Raw genomic sequence first — 6,683 nt, forward strand, 5'->3', positions numbered from 1 at the left:
GATTGGTCTCTGGCTCAGCCCTGTGTGTGGCAGCACAGCTCACGCTGTAGCTCACGCTGTAGCTGTAGCTGCTGAATAATGGATGGCTACATTATACAGACCAGAGGTGTTAAGCTAGGAAGCTGTGTTCCATTATTCCCCTAAAACAAGACAGCTGTTCTCACCTGGAAGCTGCTTTAGTTTGCACTGAGTTGTTGTTGGAAGCCTGTTGTATTTTCATCCTCGGGGCTTGGCCACAGTTTCAGTGCTGGTGATTAATTCCTGCTATGGCATTATATAACACTATTGGTACAGATGCAGCTGATGTACTGGTCCCACTTTATGTGCTGCATGCAACAGTAAATGAATGTTGCACTGAGGCTCTGATGTGTGCTAGATGTTAAGACACCATTAACCTCAATTGATTCCGTTGTATTTTAGTGTCCCATTGTTTAAAAATGGTTTTAGCGCCAATGATGAAATCTTTAAAAAAAACAGCTATTAGTAACTCTAATCCCAAAGTTATCTTGGCTATACCTTTATCCACCTACACAAAGCCACATTTTATAATGTCTAGCACTGAAAATTGGCTGGTAGGTTTCATTGTTGAGATTACAAAGGGATGACAGAGAAGATATTTGTTTTTTCGCTGATTGTCAAGTATAAACCATAGACTGTATGAAATATGGACGTAGCCTCCGTGACGTCACCCGGAGGTTTCTGAAGAGCCGTTGTGAAGCTCAAGGTGGGCGGCTCTGGCCGTCGCCATCTTGGTAGTGACAACACAGCCTAACTGTAAAAAGAGGTCAAAGAGGTGGATTGTGGGTGGAGCTGAGGCGGCCCGGCTGAGGCAGCAGAGGAGACAGCAGTTAACAGCTAGCAGTTAGGCACCCACCTGTTACTCAAAGTAGCCCCACCGTCAATTATGCCTAACTAACAGGTGAGTTATATACAAATTCACCCCCAGTACAGTAGTCATGAACATGGATATTAGTTATAGAGACCAGAAGGTGCTTTGAACCAGACTGTAAATATGTTTATTCTTGTTGTAAAGCAGCAACCAGCCTCAAGTGGCCATTCGAAGAACTTGCAGAGGTTGCCGCTTGGTATTTTCCACTAATTTGAAAGAGGCAACCTACCCCTATGAGGTTAAACTCCACCCAGCTAGTGCGTCACCAATGGCAGGTGTGAGCTAATATAAGTACAGCCTCTCTTTGGCCCTCTTTCTTGATTTCTAAGAAACTAGTGTATGCTGTGAGCTAGCAAGCACCATAGATCCCATCCTGGATCTGTGTGGGTGTCAAACAACAAGAAAAGATAAAGTCAAAAGGAACAGCATGAGTGTATAGCTGCCACCCAAGATGGCATCAAAAAGCCACCTGTTTGCTTGAACAGAGAGAGCGAGTAGCTGGTGTAGGGACTATGAAAGGAGGAGGAATTATTCACTATCACGGGGGTTAGGGATGTTTTTATGCTACTCCTTCAAGGCTCCTCTGACTCCTCTGTGTACTGCTTCTCTGATACAATTGAAAAAGGGAGCATTGTCTGACTTCAGATTCCACTGCCAGAAGAATTTGTCTTTCTTCTGAAGCCAAAACTCACCTGGAGCCTCTTTCAAAAAGGTCATCTGCTAGGCTTACTTGCAACTTGTTTTGTCACTATCATTTCCATAGCTTATGATAACTATTGTATTGTATAATACTAATAATTGTGTTTTACTAATATAACGGGGATTCCAAGCCCCCTGCATGTGGGGCACACACACCTGCACAGACATATCGGCAATCAACGGTTGTTTGGGCTGACAGTGGCTAGTAGGGTTGCAACAGATCATAAATCTCGCAGTTCGGAGTGCATCACGGATCACGGATCGGATCAGCACAAAAGAAAAAAAGGGAGCAAATGTAACTTTTCTAGATCCCTGATCACGCTGGATTTGCAGCCGATAGCAATTGCAGCGCATTGATGATCCATATTGGCAGATACAGATTGTTTTGGTTGTTATGTTTTGTCACAGCAGCAGAGTGGCTTTTTCTAGCCACAATCCAAATCATTTTAACCACTCTGAGCTCAGTATAAACCAGCAACAATTATAAATGTTATCCCTTTACTTTGTTATAGTCATCTTAGTGTTATTGTTCTTCATAAAAACACAAAATTCAAATGATAAGGAAATACTAGATTAGTATTAGTATTTGTATTGATGAAAACAATCTTGTCATTAGTAGTTTTAATGCTGTATTCTAAGCTGTTTAGAGCTAGTGTTAGGAAGTTAAACAGCTCAGAGTTCATCTCTAATATCGATTTTAAATTGATGTGAAGACATCTTCTTCAAATGAATGGATTTATCGAAGTTCCTCATCAAAACTATATTACATTTGAACACATCATCATTACTTCGCCCAGTACTCATTTTCCCTGAACAGAGCCTGAACGCATCATAATGTAACTGAATGGAGCCTCTGTAAATTTGCTGTTAGCTGCTAATGTTACTAGCTCTCCTTCTGTCCATTTCAACACAGATTGATTGCTTACAATGTAACATTATCGGAGATCGGCAACTAGAAAAGCATAAATGCAGATGTCCTGAGCGCATATTTTACTGAATATTGCCGGATAACGATCATCGGTAAAACTTTATATCACTCTATGATGTTTAAACTGTGTAATAATCCAGGGTAAACATGCGTGCCGAACCTTGAGGGGGATCCGTACGGATCACATATTGACATATGGGTCCGTTACACCACCAGTGGCTCGTTGGAAAATTTTACCATTTCACCCAATCCTCAGATGAAACATGGTACTAACAGTTTTAGATAAGAAGACTGGGAATAAAATGCATCCTGTATAATGAAAAAATGGATTTTAGTGAACACTATATTTTGTGGTGCTGTAGAGGTAAAGGACACCACTGACAGAAGCAATCAGATTATATCTCTGGGTTGAGGCATACCAGAGGATTACATCAGCGCCTATGACTTACTGGAAGTAATGAGTATGCTGGCGTTACGTTTAAAACGTATCTATGCCTTGGTTTCTTGAACTAACAGTACTGAAGCCCTAAAACAAGTAACCCCCCCCCCCCCATCACTAATTACTATGGTTGTCTGATGTGATCAGTGAGTCCAGGATGGAAACCCTCTCTCTTGCTTGTCTCTCTAGTTGGAGAGAATGCTTTGTATTCCCGGCCACTCTTTCACACTCATGTGTACATGCTGGTATGACAGGGGCTGAGGTTTGTGGGGTGTCATGGTATGGGGCAGGTACTTAGAGCAGCGTGGCCATACAATAACCAAACAAGAGGAAAACATGCAGCTCCATCATTAGTTTAGGGACTGATGCTGGCACACGTATCATGAGAGGTTTGCTGTGCCAGACATTGCAGGCAGCAGTCCATTGAGTCCTGTGGTCTCCAGTTAACCAGTCCAACAACTTCCGGGCTGACTGGAGCAGTCCCAATGCGCCCCACAGAAGAAAACCTAGAAGAGAGCTGCGACTGCTGATATGCAGTGATACACATCAACTAACAAGAGGAAATGGGAGCGGATGTATCATCATGGACTGCATTGCAGACTGAGCTGTTCGACCCAGCATTATCCATAGAGTGCTATTAATAAGTCAGTGCCCAGTCAGCAAAACTGACTGGGCACTTCCTGTGTACACACAGGAAGGTATCTCCAAACCAGTCACAAACACAGCCACAGTCCCACACAGGCTCATAAATAGGTGGGAGCAGCGTGGGGATCATTACACAGGATGATTCAGATTGCACAGAGCACGGCCGCTACAGCTCTAAACAGCCCCTAATGGCCCCAAACCACATACAGCCTCTGGGATGTAATACTCCAGCTCGGTATTCACCTGCCAGCGCTGCAAAGAGCAAGCCAAGGACAGAGAGGCTGAATGTTTAAGTGCCTTGTCACTTTAGGCAAAAAAAGTCCTTCAGAGCGAAAAGGGGGCCGAGCCATTACCACAAGCAACTCGCACTGTCACCTAGACAATGAATCAGGGGAGAGCCTTGAAGGATGAGCACTCAGCCTGGTGTTTTAATCATCTCATCACCTTTTTTCCTACAGCTTGGCACAATTAGCCTGAACCCCTGAATGACCACACACATCTTTGATTTGTTCAAAAGGTAACAACAACACATGCCGAGAAGCCTGGAGGAGTTGTTTTGAGTAGAAATACCAACTCTTAAACAGGCACTTTTCTAAAGTCGATGTGAAACACGTTAAGCTAACTGCTGCTAGCAACCGCTGCTGCAGCTCCCATATCCACTGAAAATGTTGTCGGCAGGACTGACACACCTTCAGTTACTGATTGGTTCCAGCAAAACAAAAGAAAAGTAGAGAAGGCGATTTCTGGAGAAATTGCAGTGTGAATGCTTGATGTTGAAGACTGGATTACTGGCTTAAAGGGTTAAATAATACCCATGATGCATGAAACATGTTTGTTGAAATATTCCACATATTTCAACAAACATTTATGTTCGTAGTGTCAAAACTGTGAGGATGGGAGCAGGTTAGAACCTGGGACAAAGAAATTTGTGTTTTCAGTTTTCATGGGAGTCAATGCAGCTGTTCCTTAATGTGTAAGTCTGTTTGTTTCCTTTGCTACATTGTATGAAAGAACACACATTATCCTGCATTTTGAAGCTAACATTATGTATGAAGAGTGAAAAAAGATTTTGGAACGTATAAAAGGTATGAATACTAATACTTGTAGCATACATGTTGAAATAAGCTGAACATTTTGATATTTAAATGAAGTTTCCACAAATGTGGAACTAATTGAGTTTCCGAAAAGAAATCAGCTAACATGAGCCCAGTGTCAAGCTGAATGAATAAAATGAGAAATGGCATTCAGTCTGATTATCCGATGAATATTGAGTCTAATGCCTGATACCTCTAAATACTATAACGTCCTAAGAGACTCAGCCACAGTTACAACAAAACACTCACTGACCAATGAAAGCTGCAGTCCCCTACACAGATGGTGGCTTTAATAGTGGTATAGTCTATCATACAAACTGAAAACTAGTGAGAACCATTGTAATTTAGTAATCCACTTCCATAAAGTTGGAAGAATTATAAAAAAGACTAGTTCAAATTGATGCAGCAGAGCTGAAAGTATCCCAACTCTTTCTCCCTAGTATGGGTCCAAAAACACTGAACCCTACATTTCCCATAATGCAACTTCATAGTGTATTTCAAACTTCATGCCCACAGTTGAATCCTGAGGACATCACCAGACATTTTACCAAGCTCCTCCAGAACCACAGACAGCATTATACAGTGGTACCAACCAACACAACACTACACAGCTGTGCAAGACTTCCTTTTCTTGCTCTTTGTGTTTCTCCTCTGTAGCAATGAGCACCGCTAGCAGGTAAGCATTCCTATGGAACCCCTCCACACACAGATGCATGTATAGATATATGTAGATATAAATATATATCCTGACTGACAGAGCTGGAAAGACATTTGTGTTTGTCAGCTACATTTACAATATAGTTTGCATCAAGAGATTTTTGAAGGTCAATCTTAACATTGCCATTTTTGGATTAAAACCACTATTGCCAATATTTTGTCACATTTTCCACTCACTATTATCATAGTACAAACCTTTCCAAAAATAGAAAAGGTCTCTCACAGAAATGCATTCTTGTCAAGATGGATGAGCTTGTGAAAACAGCAACTGGACCATTAGAGTCAATTTAGGTGAAAGGATTCCAATACAAACAGTGGAACAGTGTTCTAATGTGCAATCAACCTGCATCATAGCCAGTATACCAGAGGACACTGTCTCGATACAACACGTCTGAATTTAAGACCAGCACCAGCCTGATACTATGCTTAAATCATACCCCGCCACAACAATGCAAGCTTTACACACAGATCTGCACACCAAGAGGGTGTCTCACTGGTTAGCAGGTGCAGCCTCTGAGTGGACTGCCAAACACACAGCCTTTTTCAGGGCTACGATACAGTGAGGGAAGCCAGCCAGGAACAGGCACTAGCCATGCTAGCACGGCTAGCAGGATGCATGCACACAATACCTGCAGCGCAGGACACGATGTGAATCAATCAAACATTCTGATCATATAGATCTCTCCCACACGCACAAACATGAGTCCAGGCCAGGACACACTCGTCCAAATCCATTGTCTCTGGGTTTGGCGTGGAAACACAGACAGATTGTTGAAAAGATGGATGGATGGATGGAAGGATGCAGAAGTAGATAGCTCACCGGTTTGCCTTCTTCCTTTCTCTCCACCTCTTTCAGCACATTATCCAGGCTAAGTGTGTGTGTGTGTGTGTGTGTGTGTGTGGGGCAAGCCGGCAAGGAGGCACACTGCTACATCCCCTCCTCTTCCTCTCTCTGACGATCCCTCCCTCCTCTCCCTGGCCTTTATTTAATTATTTCCCCTCTCTCTCTCTCTCTCTCTCTGTATTGCTCCTCACAGCTGATAGAGTCGCCTTGCTTTTCTCAAGGCTGTTTGATTGTCTCTCTGTCCGTTTCTTCCATCTTCTTGTTATCCTCGATGAAGTCGTCTCACTGTTTTTTTGGCGTGGGAGGCTGAGACAAAAATAGAAGAGCGAAGGAAAAGAAAATGCAGTGGCTGCCTTGTTTATTAAGAGCTGATATCTGCATTCTCTCTCTCTCTCTCTCTCTCTCTCTCTCTCTCTCTCTCTCTCTCT

This window comes from Anarrhichthys ocellatus, unplaced genomic scaffold, assembly GCF_004355925.1.
Source record: "Anarrhichthys ocellatus isolate YVR2014 unplaced genomic scaffold, GSC_Weel_1.0 scaffold114, whole genome shotgun sequence".
Lineage (NCBI taxonomy): Eukaryota > Metazoa > Chordata > Actinopteri > Perciformes > Anarhichadidae > Anarrhichthys > Anarrhichthys ocellatus.